This window comes from Aedes albopictus, chromosome 3 (assembly GCF_035046485.1).
Source record: "Aedes albopictus strain Foshan chromosome 3, AalbF5, whole genome shotgun sequence".
In the NCBI taxonomy this organism is placed as follows: domain Eukaryota; kingdom Metazoa; phylum Arthropoda; class Insecta; order Diptera; family Culicidae; genus Aedes; species Aedes albopictus.
The window spans coordinates 7,077,124-7,104,863 of NC_085138.1; the positions used below are offsets into that span (position 1 = coordinate 7,077,124).

At 37.1% G+C, this 27,740-nt stretch overlaps 1 protein-coding gene across 7 annotated transcripts in view; it reads left to right on the forward strand.

The window, feature by feature from the left end:
- Positions 1-27,740, forward strand: part of LOC109621640 (1-phosphatidylinositol 4,5-bisphosphate phosphodiesterase) — a 246,422-nt gene that overhangs the window by 74,450 nt on the left and 144,232 nt on the right. The window contains exon 1 of one of the 7 annotated variants that reach the window (XM_029858137.2): positions 20,355-20,713. The exons of the other annotated variants lie outside the window; for them this stretch is intronic. The gene's annotated coding sequence lies outside the window, so the exon portion shown is untranslated. Of the gene's footprint in view, positions 1-20,354; positions 20,714-27,740 lie in introns of those variants that run through there. 7 annotated transcript variants of the gene reach the window in all.

Genomic DNA, 27,740 nt, shown 5'->3' on the forward strand with positions numbered 1-27,740 from the left:
ACATTTAGTGAGCTACCCGAGTAGGTGAGAAAATCTAATGAATAACATATTCAGTTATTAAAACCCGTAACGTGGGTAGATCACCTTGGAATGGTGCGTTACGGTGTACCATCGTTAAATTTTATGCATTACTTAAGCTTTCAATGCGTAATCGTGCACTCAGCGAAAAAAACTAGAGAAATTCATCGAAATACCTTATGAAAATTTGCTATAACTAATTCTTATGGATGACATAAGAATACCTTATGAAAATTGATCGTGCTTGCTATGACAAATTTTATAAGATAGACTTATGAAAAGAACAAAAAAATCTTAAAATGATGCAGACTGGATTCGATCCATGAACGTCGGGATCACCGAGCCCGTGTTTTATCCACACGGCTACCGACGCTTGAGAATACCATGTTGCTAAACATGAATAAAAGCCAAGCTGTGAGACGATTTTACGTCATAGAGTGACCTTATGAAATTCATCCGAATCATTATGAATTATTTAAAGGCCGATTCATAAGTTGGGCCTTATGGAAATCTTAAGGTTATTTGGCTGAGTGTGGCGTATATCTGTAGTAATCCGTGAAGGCATTCCAGGAGTAATCCCTGGAGAAATTTCAGGAGGAATCCTTGAAGGACTTCCTGGAGGAATCCCTGAAGGCATTTTTTTTTCTCTGTTCGGAACATCAACCACTGCGACCAATATTTGATCTATTGTGGTATTACTAAAGAAGGGCTTGAAAGAATTCTTGAACGTAGCTCTCAAAAACTGGAAGAGGAGTCTAGAGAAATTCCTGTAGAATTTGCAGGAGGAGCTACTAAAGGAATTGCTGGAAAAATTATTGAAGGAATTCCCTGGAGGCATTTCTAAAGGAATCCTTGAAGAATTTCCTGGGGGAATCCGTAGAGGAATTCGTGAAAGAATTCATGGAGGAATTTGTGGAGAAATATTTCGAAAAACTGCTGGACAAATTTCTGGAAGAGTTCCAGCAGGGGCTCATTAACGAACCCCTGGAGTAAACTCTGGAAGAATTCCTGGAAGAAACCCTGGAGAAATTCCTGGAAGAATTTCTGGAGGATTCTCTGAAGGCATTCCTGAAGGAATCCTTGGGAGAATGCCTGGAGGTTTCCTTATAAGAATTCCTAGAGGAACTTATGGAAGAATGTCCGGAGGAATTTCTGCAGGAATCCCTGAGGAAATGTCTGGAGGGACATTTGGAGGAGTTTCTAGAAGTATTCCTGGAGGAAGCTTTGAGAAATTCATGGAGAAATCCCTGATGTAATCCCTGGAGGAATTCCTGAAGGAATCCGTGAAGGAATAACATGATGAAACACTGGAGGGGTAACAGAAGGAATCCATGAAGGAATCCATGAAATAATTCATGAAGGAATTCCAGGATGAATTGCTGGAGGAATTCCTGAAGGATTTATTGGAAAAATTCCTGCATGAATTCGTGGAAGAATTACTCGAGGAATTCAATGACGAATCCTTGCAGAAATAACTGGAAAAATCTATGGAGGAATTTGTGGAGCAATTTCTGGAGGAATCAGTGGAGTCATTCCTGAAGGAATTTTTGGAAGAATCCGCGAAAAAATTCTTGGAGGAATTTCTGGAGGCATGCGTTCAAGAATCATTGGAAGAATTTTCTGGAGGATTTTCAGGAGGAATACTTGGAGGAATCCCTGGAGACACTCATAGAGAAAATCCTAGAGAAAGCTTTGGAAATATTCCTAAAGAAATCCCTGCTGTAATCCTAGGAGGAATTCCTGAAGGATTCAAGGATGAATCCCCGGAGAATTATTAGAAAAACTTCTGGAAGAATCCCTAGAGGTTTTTTGGAGAAATTCCTGAAAAAAATGTAGGAATTCCTGGAAGAATTTCTGGAGGATTTCCTGAAGGAATTCTTTGAAAAATTTCTGGAAAAATATTTGCGGCTTCCTGAAGGAATGATTAAAGGGACTCCTCGAGAAAAAGAATTCCTAGAGGGATTTTCGAGGAATATCTAAAAAAAATCATTGATGAATCCCTGGAGGAATTCCTGGAGAAATTCCTGGCGAAATCTATGGGGGTATACCTGATGAAATATTTCGAAGAATTCCTGGAACAGTTCCAGGAGAAGTTTTTTTTTCTAGAGAAAACCGTGGATAAATTCTTGTAGGAATTCTTGGAGGAATCCATGAAGAATTTTTAAGATGATTTTCTGGAGCAATTAATAGAGAAATTTTTATAGTTGTCCCAGGAGAAATTTCTGGAGAGATTCCTTGAAAAATTCCAGAAAAAAATCCTGAAAAAATGTCCGTAGAAATCCCTGGAGAAATTTCTCGAGGAATTCCTGGAAGAGTTCCGGGAGAAATTTCTTCAGGATTTTCTGGAGAAATCCGAGCAGGAATTCATTTAGGAGTCCTTGCAGAAATTCCTGGAGGAATCTCTGTAGAAATTCCCGAAGGTATTCAAGATGGAATTAACGAAGGATTTTTTGCAGGAATAATGGAGGAGTTCCTGGAGGAATTTCCGAAAGAATTTTTTGAGGATTTTTTTGCGAAACATTCCTGGAGAAATTCCTGGATTATTTTTTTGAGGAATCTCTGGGGAAATTCGTGGAGGAATCCATGTTTGAATTCCGGGAGGTATTTCTGGATAAATTCCTGAAGAATTTTTTGGTGGAATAACTAGAGAAATTCCTGGATAAATTCTTTAAGAAATTTCTGGACAAATATGTAAGGCTTCCCGGAGGAATGTCTAGAGGAACTCCTCGAGGAATTTGTGAAGGATTTTTTTTGAGTAATTTCTGAAGAAACTCATGGATTGACTTCTGGATGAATTTCCGACGAAATTCCTGGAGGAATCCATGGAGAAATCCCTAAAGGAATTCCTGGAGAAATTCCCAGAAAAGATCCGGGAAAAATCCCTGCTGTAATCCTAGGAAGGATTCCTGAAGGAAACTGTGAAGGAATTCAAGGATGTATCCCTGGAGAATTCCTAGAAAAAATTCTGGAAGAATCCTTATAGATTTTTCTGGAGAAATTCCTGAAAAAATGAAGTAATTCCTGGAAAAAAATCTGGAGGGTTTCCTGAAGGAATTCTTCGAAAAATTTCTGGAACAGTTTCGGGAGAAGTTTTTTTCTGGAGAAATCCGTGGATGGACTCTTAAAGGAATACCTAGAGGAATTCTTGGGGGTATCCATGAAGATTTTTTTAGAGAATTTTCTGGAGCAAAAACTAGAGAAAATTCTGTAGAAATCCCTGGAAAAATTACACGAGGAATTTCAGGAAGAGTTCCGGGACAAATTTCTTCAAGATTTTCTGGAGAAATCCGAGCAGGAATTCCTTAAGGTATTCTTGCAGAAATTCCTGGAGGAATCCCTGTAGAAATTCAAGATGGAATTACTGAAGAAATTTTTGAAGGAATGAATGGAGGAATTTCTGGAGGAATTCCCGAAAGAATTCTTTGAGGTATTTTTTGCGAAACATTCCTGGAGGAATTCCTGGAGAAATTCCTGGATGATTTTCTTCAGGAATCTCTAGAGAAATTTCTGGGACAATCCATGTTTGCATTCCGGGAGGTATTTCTGGATAAATTCCTCCAGATTTTTTTGGAAGAATTCATTTATGAATTCTTAGAGGAATAACTAGAGAAATTCCTGGATGACTTCTTTAAGGAATTTCTGGACAAATATTTTAAGCTTCCTGTAGGAATTTTTTCGAGGAATTTATAAAGGATTTTTTTAGGAAATTTCTGAAGAAACTCATGGATGAATTGCCGAAGAAATTTCGGAGGGATCCATGAAGAAATCTCTGGAGGAATTCCTAGAGAAATTCCCGGAAAAGATCCGGAAAAAATATTTTAGGATTTTCTGGAGGAACTAGTCGAGGAATTTCTGGGAGAATCCCTGGAGACAATATTGGAGGAATTCTGGCAGAAATTCTTAGAGAACTTTCTGTAGGAATTCCGGCAGCAATCCCTGGAGGTATTTCATGAGGATTCCATGGAAGTATCCCTGGAGGAATTCCTAGAAGAGTTCTAGGAGAAAATGATTTAGGATTATGTGGAGGATTCCGTGAAGGATTTCCTGGAAAAATCCCTGGATGAATGCCTTGAGAAATTTCTGGTGGAATCCATGGAGGGAGGAATTTCTGAAGGAATTCCTGGAAAAATCCTGGAGGAATCCATGGAGGTATCCCTGAAGGAATTCTTGGAAGGGTTCCGGGAAACATTCCTTTAGGATTCTCTGGAGGAATTCTGACAGAAATTCCTAGAGGATTTTCTGAAGTAATTCCTGGAGTTATTTCTGGATGAATTTTTGAAGAAATTCATGAATAAATCGTTGAAGGAATGAATCCCTGAAGAAGTCCTTGAGAATTTCCTGTAGAATGTCCTGGAGAAATCCATGGAAGAATTTCTCGAGAATTTCCAGGAGGAATTCCTGGAAAAGTTCCGGGAGAAATTCCTTTAGGATTTTCTGGAGGAATTTGTAGAGCAATTCCTTGAAGAATCTCGGGAGGAAATATTGAAGAAATTCTGGCAGACACTCCCAAAGGATTTTTTCTAGAAGAGATTTCATGAGGAATCTCTGAAAGAATTCCTGGGGGGTAATTCTGGAGGAATTCCTGGAGGTAATTCTGAAGAAATTTCTGGAGTATTTACTGGAGGAATTATTTGGGGAAATTCTGGAGAAATATATGAGGCTCCATGTTGAAATTTCTGAAGGAACTCCTCGAGAAATTTCTGAAGGAATAATTTCTGCAGGATTTTTTTAAGAATTTCTGAAGCAATTTTTTAACGAATCCCTACAGGAACTCCTTGAGAAACTCCTAGAAAAAGTTCTTGAGGGATTCTTTGAGGAATGCAAGGAGAAATCCCTGTTGTTCTGGTGAAAATTCCCAGAGGATTTTTTAGAGGAATCCCTGGAGGAGTTTCTGGTAGAATTTCTGGCGCTCTTCCTTAAGAAATTTCTGAAAGAATTTTTGCGGAGGAATTTTTGCGGAATTTCTGAAGAAATTCATGAATGAATCCTCGGAGGAATTCCTGAAGAAATGCCTTGAGAATTTCCTGAAGGAATCCATGGGAGAATTTTTCGAGGAATTCTAGGAGGAATTCCTGGAAGAGTTCCGTTTCATTTAGGATTATCTGAAGGAATGCGAGGATCAATTCTTGGAGGAATCCCTAGATGAAATATTGTAGGAATTCTGACAGTCATTCCTAAAAGAAAATTTCAGGAGGAATCTCTGGAGGAATTATTGGAGTATTTACCAGAGGAATTATTTGAGGAATTTCTGGTGAAAAATATGAGGCTTCCTGGAAAATTAATGGAGGAATGCCTGAAGGAACTTCTCGAGGAATTTCTGAAGGAATATCTGGAGGAATTTCTGAAGATATTAATTATTGCATCCCTGGAGGAATTCCTGAAGAAATTTCAGGAAAAAAATCCTGGAGAAATTCCTAGGGGATTCCGTGGAGGATTCCCTGGTGGAATTTCTCGCGGAATCATTCGAGGAACTCCCGGAATTCCTGGAAGAGTTTCGGGTGAAATTACTTTAGGATTTTCTGGTGGAGTCCATGGATGAATTTCGGGGAGAAATCTCTGGAGGCATCTCGGAGAAATTTCTGGAGGAATGTCTGAAGGAACTACTCGGGCAAATTCTGAACGAATATCTGGTGGAATTTTTTAAAGAATTTCTGAAGAAATTTATGAATGAATTCCTGCAGGAATTCTTGGATAAATTGCTTGAAAAAATCCTGAAGAAATTCCTGAAGGAATCCGTGGAGGATTTCCTGGACAACTTCCTTGCGGAGTTCCTCGAGGAATTCTTGGAAGGGTTCCGGGAGACATTCTTGGGGAACTCAGGCAGAAATTCCTAGAGGATTTTCTGGAGGAATGCCTGGAGGAACTGCTGGAGGAATTTCAGGAGTTCTTCCTCGACAAATTTCTGAAAGAATTCCTGGTGGAATTTCTGGAAGATTTTTTGTGGAATTTCTGAAGAAATCCATGAAGGAATTTCTGATGAAATTGTTAGAGAATTCCCTGAAGGAATCCATGGAAAAATCCTTGGAGAAATTTCTTGAGGAATACCTGAAAGAATTCCGTGAGAAATTCCTTTAGCATGTTATGGAGGCATCCGTGGAGGAAATATTAGGGGAATTCTGACAGACAGACATTCAGGAGTTCTCCTAGAAAAATGTCAGGAGGGATCTCTGGAGGAATTTTAGGAGTATTTACTGGAGGAATTCCTGGGGGATTTATTTGAAGAATTTCTGGAGAAGTATATGAGGCTTCCTGGAGAAATATCTAAAAGAACTCCTCGAGGAATTTCTGAAGGAGTTCCTGGAGGAATTTCTGAAAGAAGTTTCTGAGGAAATTCAGTAATGAATCCCTGGAGAAATTCCTTAAGAAATTTTTGGAAAAAATCCTAAAGAAATTCCTAGAGGATTGCTTGGAGGTATTCCAAGAAGAGTTTTGGAAGATATTCCTTTAGGATTTTCTGCAGGAATCCGTGGAGGGATTCCTGAAAGAAATTACTGTTTGCATATTGGAGGAATTTCTAAATAAATGTCTGAAGGAACCTCTCGAGGAATTTCTAAAGGAAAATCTGGAGGAATTTCAGAAGAAATTCATTATTGAATCCCTGAAAGAATTCCTGAAAAAAATCCTGGAAAAAATCGTGGAGAAACTACTGGAGGAATCTGTGGAGGATTTCCTGTAGGGATTCCTCGCGAAATTTCTGGAAGAGTTCCGTGAGACATTCTTCTAGGATTCTCTGGAGAAATTCTGGCTGAAATTCCTAGAGAATTTTCTGGAGAAATCCCTGGATTCCTCATGAGGAATTCTTGGAGATTTTTTTTTTTTTTTGAGGAATTCCTGAGGAATTTCTGGCGTTATATTTCGAGAAATTTCTGGAGGGATTTGTTGAGGAATTTAAGAAGGATTTTTTGAAATGATTCATGGATGAATCCCTGAAGGAATTCCTGAAGAAATTCGTTGAGAATTTCCTGGATAACTTTCTGAAGGAACTCCTGGAGGAATTTCTCAAGGAATTCCAGGAAGATATTCTTCAGAAATTCCTTTAGGATTTTCTGGGGGATTCCGTGGGGCAACTTCTAGAGGAATCCCTGGAGGAAATATTGGGGCAGACATTTCTAGTGGATTTTTCCTACAAGAAATTTCAGGCGGACTTCCTGGAGGTAATTTTGGAAGAATTCCTGGAGTATTTACTGTAGAAATTCCTGGAGGAATTATTCGAGAAATTTCTGGAGAAATATATGAGACTTCCTGGAGGAATTTCTGAAGGAATTATTGGAAGATTTTTTGAGGGAATTCCTGGAGGAACTCATGCACGAATCTTTGGAGAAATCCTGAAGGAATCTCTGTAGATTGCAATAAGGATTACGATCAAAATGTTCTATCTAGGATTGATAATTTTATAGATATTCTTCATTGTATTTGTTACGTTTATAAAATTTTATAAGAATCGAGATAATGACTTCATATTTAAGTTTCGTATTGCCTTGAAATCATTACCATCCGAAGCCTTCTCTAGAATCCCAATATGAAGTACTTGGTGATGTTGGCACCACAACATGTTGAAACCCCTACTTGGGAATTCATATTGCGTGTAACACCATCATTCTATTTTGCACCATGATCATACATACATTGCACCATTATTATAGTGCCCCCCCTAAGCAAGAACCCTGCGCACGCTAGTGCAGTTTTCTCGTAATGCTACGGCGCGGGTTTCAGTTTTTCAGCATTGGCAGTAACACTAGACGGAATTGCATACAGTTTATTTTCTGACTGAGAAACGATAAGCTTAAAACGTGCGTTATTACGAGTTGATCCGACATAAGCGTGGTTTAAAAATTATTCATACCCGGTATATAATTAATTTTAATACACAAACATACAATAAAATTATTGTATTCTTCCGACAGCCGGCTGGCGGAAGACTAAATCATATCAAGGGTTGCATAGCTCACATCACTTACCAATGTGAATCCAGATCTATGTAACTTTCTATCCCTTCCCTTCCCACTAACAAACTTCCTTCCTGTGACAACCGTGGGGATGCGGAGGTACACACGGTCTCTAGTAGCAACGGATGTCACACCAACATTTCTTCCCTCCCCCGATGACCGTAAGGACGTGGCCGGCGCCGGTACTGATAATATAAAGTTTTGAACCTTCATTTGCATATTGAGGATGGAAAGCTACACCCAGGCCCCATCCATTTGGTTCCCTGTGCAATGTTGACTGTACTGGTCAGTAACGGAGTAGCAACTACGAATTGTACGGTCATCTCATGCTCATGCTCACGCTGCTGAATAACACATTCAGTTATTAATAATTGAATTACTGTAGAACAAAAACTGATATTGGTTTGATTGAGATAAGAGGTAAATCATCAGAAATAATATCAAAATCTAGTCTGAAAAAGTGCTCGTTAACACATTTTAGGATCAAAACAATAGCAGACAAGATTTGTCGGCCTTGTTCCTGAAAAAAATGCCAACATCCAGCATCGAACCTACGACCTTAGGATTCCCAGGCAGTGATGCTTACCATTCAACTGCGGCTCACTGTTGTGAATATCACGGCAATAAGATCATGAGGTTCTTCGTTTCCCCAGCTCAGAAAGGGGCACATGGCATTTCACTAACATTGAGCCATCTTAATTGGTGTATGTGTTCCATTTCGTACAGAAGAGCTAAATTTGTTCTTATATAGGGTAATTCGCCAATTGTTGAACGGTTAGTACCGGCATTTTGGTTTTCGTTTGTTTTTCCGTGCATAATTCCACTTTAGTTGAAAAATATCCAGTGAACGTCTAGATCTACTTATCCCTTATACTGCCCATTAAATTTGTAATCCCTTAAATTCCATTTTCTAAGAGAAAATAGAACATTTGTATGGGAAGTCTGTAACCCAAATGTTGAACGCTTCCTTAAGCTAGCTCATCCTAATGTTGGACGGTTCTCGCCAATTGTTGAACGGTTGAAGCTTTGTTCGTAATTGATGACGTATAACCCGACATCAACCTATCATTCACCTGTTTTTATTTTGGCCACCAAACCCAACATAGACCCAACAGTTATCCGATGTGAGTCCAACAGTGGTCCAACATTTGATAAAATTTGACCCGACTTTGACCCGACATCCGATATTTTTTCACACTGGCGGATTTTTTTTCCAGGTGTTTCGTGTTTTGTGCCCAGTTAGTCCGAGCTAGTGACAATTCATTGAAATGACAAGTAATCGCACATTTGAAGAGAGCTCTAGTGGACTGAAACCATTTAAAACATGACCAGATGCAAAAATGGCAGAGAAGATTTGATTAGAAGCGAAAACGATAGAAGAAAAGTACGCCTTTAAAAGCCCCTGAAACTCTCCTGGAAACCCATGGGACCCACTCAACCCCCAAGAACACTCATGGGACGACCCTGAACTCCCTTGAAAACCCATGGGTTGCTCCTGAGCTTCCTGGAACGCCTTAAAATACTCCTGGGAGCCCCTTAACACTCTGAATTCCTCTTGAACACCTCTGGAACGGCCTTGAAACCCATTGAAAACCACTGGAATCTTTCTGAAGCCCACTGGTACACCTCTAGAACATCCCTGGAACGCCCTTGAAACCCCATGAAATGCACGGTTAGGTAAAGTGGAAAAAAATTCTAGCAGTCATGCTAACATCGTAGGTTATGCCAGTGTTCAACAATTGGATCATGGATGCGTGATGATAGCGTGATAAGAAAATTATTTTTTTCAAATTAAATTACAATGAAAATGTGATGTTAAACAATGTTAAACTGTTAAGGACATCCTTCCAGTTCTTGCAACTATGGTGTGCCTTTGATATTTGTGGTCGATTTTCCCACAAAGCTTATTTCGTAGCAGCAATTTCTTAAAATTAATCTTAAGAATTGTGCAGTTTTCGTGTCATCAGCGGTACAAAATTTTCAATCATTTTTTTTGACGTAAATTATGTATAATTTTGTAACTTAATTTGAGCAATATCGTGACCCACATGTATATGCATCTACATCATACGTTTACGTTGGATGAAAATTACTTAAGTAAGATTTATAATAAAATATTCAGAAACTGTTCAACATTTGGGTAGTGTTCAACAATTAGCGAATTATAGTAATTTTCAGATAGGTATATCGACAAGAACGAAAACTGATATCAAACTTTTGAATAACACATCAAAATCAGATCGAGCTATGACAGCTAAAATTGTTCGAGATTGTTGAGATTTGATTTGGATATTCTCGTCTGCCCGGGTAATTAAAGCAAACATGCACTACATTGGGTAAAAGACAACAGAGAAAGGGTGGTGGGCGTAAAATGGTTGTAAAGCACAAAACTACAGCGCCATCTTGAGTTTTTAAGCCATTTTTGGGATTGATGATCAACATTTTTTTTTTAAATCGACCATCTTGGCAACGTCACGTATATCCCTTAAAAATCTAAGATAATCTCTAATAAAATCATAAATAGGCATTATTCATTAAACTTTATTGTAATAGGGCACGTTCGGTGTAGTACTAGATTTGTAGTAATGAGCTGAATTTTAGTATGGTGAGAAGGTCAGTTCTCTGTTTCTGAAATAAAATGGTACAAAAAGCGTGGGTATTATGATTGCTTGCCTAATTTGATGCTGTTTGAGTAAAACTTTGGATAGCTATGTTGTTTATGTTGCAAGGAATGGAGAAAACAACAACACTGTTGTCCAAAGCTAGCCTTCTCACCATACTAAAATTCAGCTCATTACTACAAATTTAGTACTTCACCGATCTGTCCTATTGCAAGCAGAGTGATTACACTAGTTTACAGCATTTTTGAACTCGGTAAGCTGATGATCATTTTTGGTGCAGAATCATGTCCTGAGATTCGAAAACGCGAAAGAAAAAAAAATACAGTAGAGCGGAAATTTTTTCGACTTTCCATACAAGGTTGATGATTTGAAATTTGTTCTATTTTTAAGCAAAATCGCTCACTTCAAACACCTCATTCTCCGTAATCAATGCTCCGATTGAGCTGAAATTTTTACTGTAACTCGCCTACTTATGATATGTCAAATAAACATCGAGAAAGAATTTTTCAGTTGGTTTTTTCTTATTGAAAAAATACCTTTCTTCAAAAAATTTTGAGGATTTTGCTAAAATTTAAAAAGATCGTCCCTAAAACTCGCCAATATCTTGAATTTCATCAATCTGACGCAAAACCTGTATTCGCATGATCGAATGGTATTGTATTCAGCTTTTAATTTATGGAAAAAGATTTAAAATTGGTTGAACAAAACGTAATATATTTGAATTTTAGTAAATTACATATTTTTAAAAGTTGCAAAACTCGATATTGTGCTAAAACTCAAAAACTGTTCTACTTTAAATTTTTTGAAGGTCGGTTCCGAAATCAGCACTAAATTGTGCTTCAAAAATGTTGGTAGTTGACAGAAATTCACGACTTTCGTTTTATTTTGTAAACTTGTGTTACTTAAAGTAATGCAAAAGTTAACTGGAAAAAATCAGAACAATTACCAGGAAATTTTAGCAAAAATTTCTCAAGAAATGGAAAATTCCTTTTGGAAATAACTCAGTCAATTTTGATCCGAATCTCATGAAATTTTGTACACTGATAGTACCAACCGTGCCTACATGTGTACAAAATTTCATAAGAATTGGTTAACAATTGGCTGACTTATAGCAAAAACCAGACCCGTGCAAGAAAAGAATCGGGTGTATATAAATTAGCAAATTCTGCATGAATGTTCTGATAAGTTTCAGGAAGAGCACCTGAAGAAAAGTGCCTATACAGCTGAAGCGGTAAACACACGGGTATCCAGCATGCTAAAGTATATTCGTGCCTATTACACAATATACACATGATAAGATGGTCATTGACAGAGGAAGCTCTCACTTGATATCTGTAGAAGATGGAAGTGATCATAAAACACTAAGCTGAGCTGAGAAGCGAAATTCCTTGAGAAGATTTTGGTGGTTTTTCTAATAATAATGATAGTAGGTACTTTTATGCAGGTTATTTTTATGCAGTGTTAATTCATGCACATTATTCATTAAACTTTTATGCTCTGCATAAAAAAAGGGAGAGCTATTCAAAACCAATATTGTGCAAAAGAATATGTAATAAAGACGTTAACTATGACAATGGCGGCCAGGGGGGGCATTTATAGGGAGAGGTTGACTTTCAAGGGGTACCTTGAGGTCTCAGGATCGTTTAAGGGAGTTTTAAGACGAACCAGGAGGTTTTAGGGGTGGTTCAGGGGATATCAGAGGATTTCAGGGATGTTTCAGGGGTACCTGGTGATCTTAGGATCGTTTCAGGGGATCTCAGCGGTGCCTGTTGGTCTCTGGGCCGTTTCAGAGATTCTCAGTTGATTTCAGAGATCTCTGAAAGTTGCATGGGGATTCTAGGGGGGTTCAGAGGTATTTAAGGGGGCTTGGGAACATTTCAGTGAGTCCAAGTGGGTTTCATGAGACCTATCTCTAGGAGTGTCAGGTGGTTGAAGTGCCCCTGAAATGCCTCGAAACGCCTCTAAAACATCACAATCCAATTGAAGCGCCCTTGAACTCCCCGTAATCAATTGAAATATTTTCTCGATTTCATGGAGGAATTCTCAAAATACAGGACAGGACAGGACAGGATTGCTGAAGCATTCTACTGCTGAGGAAATTAAAAAATAAAACCTTGGATTTTATTTTTATTTGAAACTCAGAATTGTTAAGTGCTAAGAACCTCTCGGTAAAAGTGATAAGTGCATTCTCAAATGACATTCTCACAATTTTTTATGAGTTTCAAAAAAATCATAAAAAAATATTTTACGTGTTTCAGAAAAAAAGTTCAAATGAATACCACAATTACTTAAGAAATTTTAAGCATGATTCGTAAAGAAATTAATGATTGATTTATATGCTACAGCTTCTGGATGAGTTTCTGATTAGCTTTCAACGTCCTGAGAGAATTTTTATGGAGTAGTCTCTAGAATTTTGCATTCTTGAAATTTTTAGTCTTTTGAAAAACACACTATTGGAATTCAGATGTGAATTAATTGTGATTTTCTAATGAATCTTTCAGAGAATATTGTTCTAAAATTCTCGAACCAATAATGTCTAGTGAAGTCTATGGGATATGTTGATAAAAAAAATGTGAATAATATTCTTAGTACCAATGATATTTTTAAGTAGTCGTTAAAATGGCGTGTTTTTGTGTCAAAGCTCTTAAAAATATTGAAGTGGAATTCCTTAAGCAAAGTTCTGGATGCACGCTAACTGGAAGATACCCGAAAGTTCAAGAAGTACCCAAAATGGGTATAAATAGCGCAGTGCAACCAGACCAGAGCGAATACAATCGTATCAAAGTGTAAAAAGTGAAATAAAGAGAAAGTGCCAAGTAATGTGAAAGTAGTAGTGTTTCTGGTACAAATACCAAGTGCCAAAGTGTTCAGTGATCTCCAATAAGGAAATCGTCTTACACGTCTAAGAATTCTATCCAATCCAACGGTTTCCTTACATCACAAGTTCCAAACCATACAGTCCACTGCCAAAAGTTCAATTTAAGTCGTCGTCAGGAGTAGACGCATTTTTAAGCGCTCCGTAATTAATTGTTTTATTTTCATTTTTTTTTTTGCTCATATCGCGCGCGATCGGTAAAAAATGCAGTGCTGTGTAAAAGCTTGTGCCATTAACGACGACCGTTTCCTGTGGAAGTGCGAATTTTGCTTTAAATGTTACCATGCGGCGTGTATCGGCGTGCAGCGACACCAGGAGAACTTCATCTCGTCGTATATGGTTCCCCTGTGCGCCGACTGTCAGCACAACTTGAAAACTGGAATTGACACCCGCAAGGTGCTACATCAACAGCAGCATTTAATTGAAACAATTGGTGCGCAAACCGATGCAAATCTCCGGGTAGCTGCTGATTTAAAAAGATTAAGTGCGGTTGGCGAACTTTTCGATAATATTGAGTTGCAGCTCAAAGAAACGATCACCTGTATCAATAAACACACGACATCCAGCTTAACTAATGCCGTATCGGCATTATCGCGCCTGCTTGAAAATAGCCATGCAGCACAAAAGACGGACAAATCAGCTGACGAGTTGGTCGCCATAAAAAATCATTTGACTGGCCTAATGGATATATCAATGAAATCCACGAAACAGCACATAAATGATTACGTGGAGGACCTGACAAAAGATTTGTCGGGTGAATTGAAGAAAATCTGTAGCGAAGTTCAAATGCTGAGCAGCCTCACCATTGATATGGCTTCTCATTGCAGTGACCACAACTCCAGTCACCCGCATGATGCGTTGACTGAGTTGCAATCAGTTGCCACTTCTTTCGGAGGTGAAATTTTGAGCGAAATCAAGTCTTTGGCAACTGTCGTGAATTCACTGGAAACCAATACCATCGTTAAACCATCTGCACCAATGAATGAATCACACCCCAGTCTGGAATTTGAGCTAAATGAAATTGAACCTGATGATTCGGGCTGGCGAAATCTTGGCGGAAAAAATGTGTGGAAGTCAAGTTGGGCGGATTACGACGCACGCAAACGCCGGCGCTTAGAACAGCAAAAGCAAGCTGAAAAAGCCAGGAGGCGACGCAAGCGGAACGCAGCACAAAATTCTGCTACGAAGAGACGCAACCGTTCGAGCAATCATGTAAATAAATGCAACCACGCTTCTGCTGGGGACCCATCGCACACGGTCTTTAGTAGTCAAAAATGCTGTAACCGCACTTTAAACCTCTATAATAGAGACCACTGTGAACAATACATTCACAACAATAATAATGAAAGAAGCGTCTTCAATGCACTTAACCGCAATACCCCTCTATTGCCAACGGATAGCGAGCTGTTGGCCACGGCGAAGGATCGGTTTTCGAAACCACCACCCACATCTTACAGACCAACTATTAGGTTCCAGAGAGGTGAAATTCTCAATCCGTACCCCACTGAGGATCGACCAAATACTTCAAATCAGATGAACATTGTTAACCCATATCTGCAGGGTGGCTCTTCAAATGCATATCACGTGACACAAGGAAACACACCTTCATCTTGCGAGGCATGCACGTGTAGAAACACGTGTTTTCGTCGGAATTGACGCTCTCTTCGGAGGAAGTTGAAGACTACATTTCGGTGACTACCGACGGTCACCTGGACTTGACGATTTCCCAAGAACAGGAAAAAGCGGATACCTCTGCAATGATGGAGACAGCAGAACAATGTGTTCCTAGTAATAAAGAAGTAATCATCTATTGTCAGAATTTCAATAGGATGAAGAGTTCTTACAAAATTAATGAAATTCATAAACAAGTGTCGTCTTGTAATTATCAAGTAATTTTAGGGACAGAAACGAGTTGGGACTCTAGTGTAAATAGTGAAGAAATATTTGATGTTCGATTTAATGTGTACAGAGATGACCGTGACAAGTTACTATCCAACAAAAAAAGTGGAGGAGGGGTATTGATTGCAGTAAGTAGTGAATATGAATCTGAACAAATTTTGACCATAAAGTGCAAAGAATTTGATCACGTTTGGGTAAAACTAGTAATTAATGATCAAATTCATATTTTGTCAGCTGTGTACTTCCCTCCGGAATATGCTAACAAAGAATCTTATGATTCGTTCTTCAATCTAGCAGCTGGCGTTATTTCCCAGTTTACGCCAGAATCAAATGTTCACATATATGGTGATTTTAACCAAAAAGAGGCTAAATTTATTATAGATGACGAAAATGATTCTATTTTGATACCTGTTGTAGGAGATAATGAAACACTCCATTCTCTTTTTGACAAAAGCGCAGAAAACGGACTCAATCAAGTAAATCATGTAAAGAATCAAAACAATTGCTATCTGGATTTACTATTTACTAATATGTCAGAAGATTTCTGCATATCTGAGGCACATTCTCCTTTGTGGAAAAATGAAGTTTTCCATACTGCAATTGAATACTCCATATTCATTCATGAAAAAGTGACACCATTGGATAATAATTTGTCCGAACCATACTTTGACTTTAGGAATGCGAACTACCTTCTTCTCAAAAATGAATTGAACGGTATTAACTGGCAAGACTTGTTACGTTGTACTAAAACTGATCGAGCTGTTGATATTTTCTATAGAAACATATATGATATTCTGGAAAAAACAGTTCCAATAAAATACAAGAAAAAATCAAATACTAAATTCCCTTTGTGGTACAATAGGCAGGTTATTAATTTAAGAAACAGAAAACAAAAAGCTCACAAAGCATACAAAAGAAACAATACTTATGAGAACCTTTCGCTCTATCTTGGTATATGTGATCAACTTAATTTGGAAATGACAAAGGCACATGAAGAATACACTGCGTCAATAGAAAGTAACATTAAGTCAGATCCAAAGCATTTTTATAATTATGTTAAAGAGAAACAAAAATCTATTTCTTTTCCATCAAAAATGACGTTAGATAATGTAACTGGCAACACATCAAGCGAGATTAGTAACTTATTTGCCGATTTCTTTCAAAATAATTATACATCTCATAATGATTCTGAGCGTGATTTCCAATATTTTTCATATTTACCGCAACATGATGGAAATATTACTGTTTCTTGTTTACCTTTAAATCGAATTTTGAGTGCGCTTGAGTCCTTAGATTCCTCGAAAGGTGCTGGGCCAGATGGCTTACCTCCAGTGTTCCTCAAAAATCTATCAAAAGAAATAGTGAAACCACTATTTTGGCTGTTCAATTCATCTTTAGAAACAGGTATTCTTCCACCGGTATGGAAAGAATCATTTCTAACCCCGATTTTCAAAAGCGGTAAAAAATCTGAAATAAACAACTATCGAGGGATTGCTTTAATATCTTGTATACCAAAACTGTTTGAGTCCATAATCAACGACAATGTATTCTCACAACTTATGCCACTAATAACTAATCAACAACACGGTTTTGTTAGAGGACGGTCAACAGCAACTAATTTAGTAAATTTTGTGACATTCGCGCTAAATGTGATGGATAGAGAAAATTATGTTGAAGCTTTATATACTGATTTTAGTAAAGCATTTGATAGAGTGGATATAAGTTTGTTACTTTTCAAGTTGTCTAAATTAGGTTTCAACCCTAAGTTACTTAAATGGATCGAGTCTTATTTAACGGATAGAACCCAACGAGTAAGATTTAAAGGAAGCTTGTCAAAAATAGTAAATGTGACATCTGGTGTTCCACAAGGCTCACATCTTGGTCCACTGTTGTTTATTTTGTTTGTGAATGATGTTGAACACGTTGTCAAATATCTTCAAATTTCTATATACGCTGACGATATGAAACTTTTCATGGAGATACGTAAAGCATCTGACCTTGACATATTTCAAAATGAAATTGATATTTTCTTCAGCTGGTGTAACAAAAATCTGTTGGAACTTAACGTCAAAAAATGCAATTCAATTACATTCACAAGAAAATTTAACATAACTCATAAAGTGGTAACCCTAGGTGATAAAAATGTTGAAAGGCGTAATCTGGTCAGAGATCTAGGCGTAATTCTCGACTCGAAACTTACCTTTGTTGATCATTATAACAATATTACATATAAAGCAAGTAACATGCTCGGGTTCATCAAAAGATTCAGTTTTCATTTTAATGATCCTTATACAATTAAAACACTTTATGTGACATACGTAAGACCTCTTCTTGAATATTGCAGTGTTGTTTGGGCTCCATATCAGGCTGCACACATTAACCGGATAGAGTCGATCCAAAAACAGTTTTTACTGTTTGCTTTAAGGAAACTAGGCTGGGTTCACTTACCGCTACCATCTTATGAGGCACGAAGCATGTTGATTAAATTAGATAGCCTCGAAAATCGAAGAGATTTTGCCATGATTGCTTTTATAAATGACGTTATATCAAATAGAATATGCTCTCCCACATTATTGGAAAGTCTGAATTTTTCTGCTCCCACTCGTTTATTAAGAAATAGAAATTTATTTTTTATTAATTACCAAAGAACAGACTATGCCAAATATGGGCCATTGAATAGGATGATGTCTTGCTACAATACATATAGTGACAGAATTGATATGACAATGAGTAGAGCTATGCTTAAAAAGGCATTTTTTTTGAGACAACAGAGATGAACCAGCCACGGGCTGAAAGTCTCTTTAATAAAGATAATAAAAAAAAAAATAAAAAATTTTGAGACATATAGGGTTAGGTGATAGGTCTAAGCAACCATTGTAATATAGTATACTTATAATTGTAACGGTCTACGAATTGATTGACGACAATAAATAAATAAATAAATCAGATGATGACGCGGACAAAATTGAAAAAATACTTTTATGATACTCAAAACCAAGGAACTTAATAAATATTGTTAAGTGGAATAGTGTAATATAAAATGTACAACTAAGCTTACTTGTGTAACTAACGGTCTACGAATGATTGACGTCAAATAAATGATAAATGAAAGGAGTCGTCCTCGTCCTCCAAGTTCTTCCTATCCAACGATTTCCCTTCTCCAATTCCACCAGCCAGTGTGGAACAGGAGAAATTGGGAAATCATATTGTAATGAAATAAAACTTTTCTTTGGTTCGAACCCAGCCCCGGCACTTTCGTCAGTTGCTCTTTCCCCCTGAGAGCAGCTGACACTGACCCTCTTCTGAGCCCATGGCTCAAATGAACCCGGATATTTGGACATCGGCGAACGGCAACCCATAATGGACCCTCAATCGGACTGGAAACAGGAACAACCAACAGCCACACATCAACATCCTCGTGCTCATCATTCTACCATGATAGGGTAGAGAGTGAAAGCAGCGCAACGCAACCAGTTCGATGTAGTACAATTAGAAATAGAATACATTTAGGCGCTGTACAAAAGTGTATGTACAGCTTCCAATTGGAATCGCTCACGCAGTGCCCAAGTGGACAATAGAGCTGTAAATTAGGTTAAGTGATTGAAGAATAAAAAAAAAAAAACTTTTCTTTGAGGAATATTTATTTTGCTTTTTCAGATTTCTGATAATAATACCTTACATGTACTCTGCAGGATTTACTAGCACAACTCTAGAAAAAGTTATGGCAAATTCTCTGAAAATGTTGACAAGTAAACTCCAAGTTCATCACAAATATTAGATTAATATAAGTTCTCGATAAACAAAGTATAAACAATTTCCGCATCGTCATTCTGGCTGAAATAGGACAGATCGGTGAAGTACTAGGTTTGTAGTAATGAGCTGAATTTTTGTATGGTGAGAAGGTCTATTCTCCGTTTCTGCAATAAAATGGTGCAAAACGCGTAGGTATTATGATTCCTTGTGTAATTTAATGCTGTTTGAGCAAAACTTTGGGCAACAGTGTTGTTGTTTTCTCCATTTCTTGCAACATAAACAACATAGTTATCCAAAGTTTTGCTCAAACAGCATGAAATTAGGCAAGTAATCATAATACCCACGCTTTTTGCATCATTTCATTGCAGAAACGGAGATCTGACCTTCTCACCATACAAAAATTCAGCTCATTACTACAAATCTAGTACTGCACCGAATGTGCCCCATTATAAAGTAATTTTTCAACAAATTCAATGGGTAAGTTAAAAATGGAGAAAATTTCAGCCAAATTTCCAAAACAAACTCATAACTCCTATGGAATTGGCAGAATTTTCAGAAATGCTCACGATAAAATTTTTCGAGAAACTCCTATTTGCATTTCTAATGAACCATTATCGTTCATTAAGCAATTATTGGACTCAATCTTTAAAGCCTTAATGCGCAATCAGAATGCTATAATTGTGTAACTTCTAATGTACTTTTCATTACAAAATTGTTTGAGTGGCATAGTGCCATGACGTTTCAACACGTAACAGAAGGTTTGAAAGCGGTGTGCTACAGTCTGCTACGATTTTTTTTTCCGAACAAACATGATTACAAAGCATCCGACAAATATATTTTCCAGTTGGTAGCAATTCGGCTGTGATATTAGGACGAATTTAATCATGTCTGAAATCCGATTTTGCATAGATGATACGATGAATCTGTTCAGTAATTCATTCAAGTTCTTCAGAAAATTCTGATATTTTGGTTTATTTTTTAACAGTTACTTAATGAAACAAATGTAGAAAAGCGTCGAAGTTTAAGTCCCCGTAGACATTCTGCAATTGCTTAAAGAATCAGCTGAAAACTGCTGCTAACCTGATTGTCCTCATCCTGGTTGCCAACCCCTGACAGGTAATATACTTAAAAAGGAAGCCCCACTGAGGAAACATGCAAAAAAAGAAAAAAAAAAAACAAGCAATAATCCGGGAAGAGTCCGCCGACAAAAAAAAAGTAAGAACCCGTAGTTGTCAGTCCTTTGGTGGACAGTTTCTTGTTGCCTTCCGCAACGGACGGACGGACGTCGAGACATCAACAACACAGCAACACAATCAATCCGAGCAAGCCGGTTGGTTAGGATTTTTCCGGTGCTTTTCGATTTGAAATAACACGGCCTACTGGGAGGCGTACGGAGACTTCGCCGCCATCAGACACTGTTTATCGCGTGATTAAAACTATTTTTAGTTGTTCCGACAGAGAAAAAGACATTGTTGGACGTCAATAGTCGTCTATTGCGTGCGTCCTGGTTGTGCCGTGTGTGAAATTGTGGATTACGGAAGTTAAGTGCATGCAGGATTCGTTATCATTGCGCAAGGATTTATCGTCTCGGACGTTGAAAGGTTGGTATATTGTGTCGGGCACCGTGCGTCTCCATCTTGTATCGGCGCCTTGAAAATTTGAATAAGCAATCAAGTGTGATGATTGAATAGTGTACCCTCCGGGGTATCCGGCTCCAGCAGGGAGAGGACACTACGTCCTGATAAACGCTTCATCGTAATGGAATGAATTGATGTAAAACGAGATGTTGGAGTAAACTGAATCATGCTATTATTTACTAGTAACTGATAAGCTGGGCTTGGTTTATCGCGAAATTAGTTAGGCTGATACGTGCAACGTTGGATTAAAGATCAGAAAAAAAATACTGTTCAATATTGCACCTTTAATAGATCCGGCTTCAGCCGTGTAATTGGCTGTTTTTAGAATTTGAAAGGTAGCATGCTGGACTCCTACAAACAGGCAACTAGATTTCCACATCATTCAAGCTCGTGCATTTCATCTCGCTCTCCCCATGAAGTTGACCCAGATAGTGGGACGATAGTGTATGCTGGTGTGCTTGATTAAAATTTACTGGTCAACCGAGACACGAATCGATCATTTGCGTCCATTACATCGCCCTGGAGCAGGACGTTCTTGTTGCTGCAAGCCAAACGACAGTCACTGGACGGACATCCAGAGGTAGATGGAAACGAGAGCTACCCACAGCTACATAGTAAGAAGAATGGCTCCCTAATGGATAGAGCAGGGACTTAACGTGCGACTTCAAAGTGGCTTACACAAGTGAAATCGCCAGTCCCGAGGGAAATCGGATAGTTTTGCCCTAATTGGAGTTACATGATGGGGAGGATAGGCTTTATTGCTGAGAGGCTTTATCGGCTCTACCGGCTTTTGCAATTAAGTTCAAATGCCACTATTGATTTCTATTCATTATTTCTATAAACAACCTCATAAGAAAGGCAACCATGTATTGAATATTATAAAACTGCTTGATAATTGAAAAAATACCAAAAAGCGGAGTTAACCGGAATACAGGTCGGACTCGATAATCAGGAATCGGTTTCTGATGCTTCTCATTCATATATCTGGGGAACGAAATGCTGTATAAAGCTGAAATTTTGACATTTTGTCAAGTCAATTTTGATTAGTAATCTTCCAAATTTAAGCTTCTCAGAGGCTTCCGTTTGCGATTCTTCTGGAAAGCGCCAGAACCCGACTCCGGATAGTCGAGTTCGACCTGTAGATAGAAAGAATTCAAGGATGTTTTACATATATGGAGATGAAAAAGTACTATTGGTTTGATTGATATAAGAAATAAGCGACTTGAATATCATCATCTGAAACTCACTCCGGAATATCTTCATCATTAATGAGTCAGCTTAGCTCTTGTGAGATCCTACCAACAGTAGTGAGTTATTCGTTTGATCCAGAAATATCGTATTTTACTTACACTGGGCTTCGTGGCCGAGCGGTTCCCGCTCCAGTCGGGAAAACTTTTCGTCGAACGGAAAATTATCCACTGCACTTCTAGGTGTAATATGTGTTGTCCGTTGTCGAGTGTTTGTAATATTCAGTCTGTAGAGGCCGCATGGTCGAAGACGGTGTAATTGTCTTTTATTTTTACACCTATAAAATTAACCCTTTGGAGCCGGGGGGGGGGGTCATATATGACCCCAACAACAATAAAACAGAATACTGTCTTCGGTAAAGATGCTGCAAATTGAGTCCTCTATCAGGAAAAAATGGGCATATTTCTATTTGGGGATTCATTGACAACCTAGAACATCCTGAACACCATGAAATTTGATGAAACGAAATACATAATTGACATACCAGTTAATCTAAAAGCTGAACTTGGATGTGGGTTACGTTTATATGTATTTATTTAACCTTTTCCAAAAATATCAAAAGGTGTTTTGTATTCTGGGATGTTCTAGGTATTCCAATATGTCCTATAGTGAAGTCCTTCAAATCTACAAGAATAACATTATGTATTTTCGCAACAAATAATAGCATTGCATACCCTACTTGGATCCGTGAAGCTCTTGACATCCCTATAGACACTGTAGGGATATTCCAGGTCAGCCAAACTACCTTGGAGTTCAGAACTTAAGATCTACACTCGTAACAAGAGCCATATCTGTTATACTGAGTAACGTTGTATAATCGACCGCAGTTACTGGAATTTTCTGGAGTCTGCTAGCTTATCACAAATCAGGATTGTCCAAACTGTTCTGGAATGAAGCCCTTCAAATCTACAAGAAAAACTTCACCATAAATATATTTATTATTAATTCAACTGACTACATTAAAGTCCCCTGACCAAGTTCGCAGCCGTTGACGGTATTAAAGTGAAGGAGTTTCATTTTGATTTTTGTAATGTAGTGTTCTTTAGTGAAACATATCACCTTTTTAACACTTTAATGTGCCTCCAACAATTCATCACGAACCGGCTGCTGCAGATGCAGTATGACTGATCATATGTATGTTTTGGCATATTCATCAGACATGCTCGATAAACACGGAGGAACCGCCGGGGCTCATTAGAGTCTATTCCCAAGCAATAGTTCCAAGTCGGTTGGATTTGAGAAGGGTTTGATGATCGTTACAAATCCTAATGAAAGTATTATAGGATTTGCGACAGGTTTCTTTAACCTTTTAAAACCAGCTGACTTCAAAATGTTGTTTGGACTTTCTTTCCCACGTTTCACGGTTGATTTTGAATAGTAATTTATTAATGTCATAGTCGCTTTTTCGAATTTCTACCATGTTACTTGGTAATATTTTCTTTAAATAAAGCAATTAAAATCAACCGAAGAATTAATAGTGGGAAGCAGATTTGCAGCACTTATGTAATTGTGCTGCTAGATTCGAAGCTAACGTGTGAACACTTAAACGCATTGACGCGTTCGACGTGACATTTTGTACAAAAACTGACTGCTTTTTATCAGCTGAACAAAGTTACTTGTGTATGACTAGGTTGACATTTCTAAGCCACGCTTGAAAAATGACATGGTTTATCGAGGTGGGACTGATATGGAAATTGAACGAATCTGAGTATTTTTCATAGTATTTGTGCAATCTTTATTATTGCAATTAACTGCCTAACTTGGCAATTTTTTTTTATCACTCAGATGGTATTATGACACCAACATAAAAATATCAGAAGTTCAGTTACATGTTTCTGTGGGTTTTGGACCGATGACAAGTTAAGGCCACAAGAGATGAACACAGACAAGTAGAAAACGATTAGCGAAATCAAGAAAACAATTTGACACAGGATCGACTATATTTTAACATACGAGGTTCAACTGATTCGATAAAAAAAAAAACAACATACTACAACTGACTTAACGAGGAGGAAAACATATTGAACCTTACTACAAAACCAAACAAGAAGACAAATACAAACAAATAACACTACATAGGCAAATCCTGACTGACTGACCAATTGAAAACTTTCCAATCTTCTACCGTAACTTTCCGAGTCAGTTTGCAACAGTGTCTTAATGGATATCATTTTCCGCGTACGGCTGGTAAACTGCTTCTGAAAGATTACGTACTGTTCGGGTCTAGTGTAGAGGTTTCAACTCTATTCAGAGTGCAGCTAGAAACCTAGTAAAAAAAATTTAAAAAAAAACTGACTACATTAAAGTCAGCATAGCATAGCTTAATCTGCTGAGATCCATGAAGCTCTTGAAATCTCAAATGTCTTTTAGAGACGCTTTGGGAATGTCCCAGGTCAGCCAAACTATGTTGGAGTTCAGAACTTCAGGTCTACACTCGTAACATTAGTTATATATGTCATACTGAGTAACATTTCATAATCAATCGCGGTGACCGGACCAATCTGAAGTCTACTATATATTACTAGTTTATTTGTGGACGCAGTAGCGCCCGTGGCAAGAGTTTTTTCTTTCAATATAAACGGCTCATGTGTTATTCACTCTTGTTGATTTTAAATAAAAAAAGCATTACACTTTTCTACGTTTTGAATAGTTTTTATTTGGTGAATTCAATGCAGCTTATATTTACATCTGAAAAACTTCGGTTAAGTCATCAGACAGACAAACAGGGCTATCTGTGTTATTTCCAGCAACTGCTGCATTCGGTTGTCAAGAGTGACAGATTCTTTTCTGCATTAAAAAAATCAACATTTTCAACGTCTGTTGTCTGTGATTTTTTATCAAATGTTGTGTCTGGTTGTCTAAGGTTGTCACTGGTTTTGTTCTCTGCATCTGATAGTGAAAAAGAATTAGAGTTAAATATTAAAAAAAAATCAAAATTTTCAACGTCTGTTGTCTGTGATTTTTTACACCAAATTCTGTGTCTGGTTGTCGAAGATTGTCACTGGTTTTGTTCTCTGCATCTGATAGTGAAAAAGAATTAAAGAGTGAAATATGTATTTTAAAAAAATCAAAATTTTCAACGTCTGTTGTCTGTGATTTTTTTTTCATCAAATGCCGTGTCTGGTTGTCACTGGTTTTGTTCTATGCATCTGATACAGTCGAACCGATGACTAGCCAACCAGACGCAGCACGCGGGGAAATTCTCACAAAATTCTCACAAAAAATAAAATATTTGACTCTTCAATTCTTTTTTAGTATTCGATGAAGAGAACAAAACCAGTGACAACCATAGAAAACCAGACACAGCATTTGATGGAAAAAATCACAGACAACAGACGTTGAATTTTTTGATTTTTTTTTAATTTGACATTTTTATGCTTTTTAACTGTCAGATAAAGAAAATTAAACCAGTGACAACCATAAACAACCAGACACAGCATTTGATGAAAAACAAAAATCACAGACAACAGACATTGACAATTTTGTTTTTTTTTTTATATTTGACACTTTAATGCTTTTTTACTGTCAGATGCAGGAAACAAAACCAGTGACAACTTGAGACAACCAGACACAGCATTTGATGGAAGAAATCACAGACAACAGACGTTTAAAATTTTGATTTTTTTTTAATGTTTGACATTTTAATTATTTTTTACTGTCAGACGCACAAATAAAACCAGTGACAACCATAGACAACCAGACACAGCAAATGAGGAAAAAATCACAGACAACAGACGTTGAAATTTTTTATTTTTCTTTAAATTTGACACTTTTATGCTTTTTAACTGTCAGATGAAGAAAACAAAACCAGTGACAACCATAGACAACCAGACACAGCATTTGATGAAAAAAAATCACAGACAACAGACATTGAAAATTTTGTTTTTTTTTTTAATATTTGACACTTTAATGCTTTTTTTACTGTCAGATGCAGAAAACAAAACCAGTGACAACTTAAGACAACCAGACACAGCATTTGATGGAAAAAATCACAGACAACAGACGTTGAAAATTTTGTTTTTTTTTTTTAATATGTATTTGATATTTTAATTATTTTTTACTGTCAGATGCAGAAATAAAACCAGTGACAACCATAGACAACCAGACACAGCATTTGATGAAAAAAATCACAGACAACAGACGTTAAAAATTTTGTTTTTTTTTAATATTTGACACTTAAATTCTTTTTTACTATCAGATGCAGCAAACAAAACCGGTGACAACCATAGACAACCAGACACAGCATTTGATGGGAAAAATCACAGAAAACAGACGTTTAAAATTTTGTTTTTTTTTAATATTTGACGCTTAAATTTTTTTTTACTATCAGATGCAGAAAACAAAACCAGTGACAACCATAGACAATCAGACATAGCATTTGATGGAAAAAATCACAGACAACAGACGTTGAAAATTTTGATTATTTTTTTTTAATATTTGACTCTAATTCTTTTTCACTATCAGATGCAAAGAACAAAACCAGTGACAATCTTAGACAATCAGACACAGAATTTGATGTAAAAGATCACAGATAACAGACGTTGAAAATTTTGTTTTTTTTTTTAAATATTTGACTCTAATTCATTTTCTTGATCAGATGCATAGAACAAAACCAGTGATAACCTATGACAACCAAACACAACATTTGATGAAAAAAAATCACAGATAACAGACGTTGAAAATTTTGATTTTTTTTAAATATTTGACTCCTTAATTCTTTTTCACTATCAGATGCAGAGAACAAAACCAGTGACAATCTTAGACAACCAGACACAACATTTGATGAAAAAAATCACAGACAACAGACGTTGAAAATTTTGTTTTTTTTAATATTCGACACTCTAATTTTTTTTCACTATCAGATTCAGAGAACAAAACCAGTGACAACCTTAGACAACCAAACACAACATTTGTTAAAAAAAGTCACAGACAACAGACGATGAAATTTTTGATTTTTTTTTTAATATTTGACTCTTTAATTCTTTTTCACTATCAGATGCATAGAACAAAACCAGTGACAACCTATGACGACAACCAGACACGGCATTTGATGAAAAAAAAAATCACAGACAACAGACGTTGAAAATTTTGATTTTTAAAAATATTCGATACTTTAATTTTTTTCACTCAGTAAAACCTCCATGAGTCGATATTGAAGGGACCATCGACTCAAGGAAATATCGAGTAGTGGAACAAAAATCCTTTGGGAAGCTTTTTGGGGGGACCATCATAGTAACCCACAAATTATTTTTCAGTATGGAAAAATTTACCTCCATGAGTCGATGTTCCTTGACTCGATATCGACTCATGGAGGTAAATTTTTCCATACTGAAAAATAATTTGTGGGTTACTATGATGGTCCCCCCAAAAAGCTTCCCAAAGGATTTTTGTTCCACTACTCGATATTTCCTTGAGTCGATGGTCCCTTCAATATCGACTCATGGAGGTTTTACTGAGTGAAAAAAATTAAAGTATCGAATATTTTTAAAAATCAAAATTTTCAACGTCTGTTGTCTGTGATTTTTTTTTTCATCAAATGCCGTGTCTGGTTGTCGTCATAGGTTGTCACTGGTTTTGTTCTATGCATCTGATAGTAAAAAAGAATTAAAGAGTCAAATATTAAAAAAAAAATCAAAAATTTCATCGTCTGTTGTCTGTGACTTTTTTAACAAATGTTGTGTTTGGTTGTCTAAGGTTGTCACTGGTTTTGTTCTCTGAATCTGATAGTGAAAAAGAATTAAGG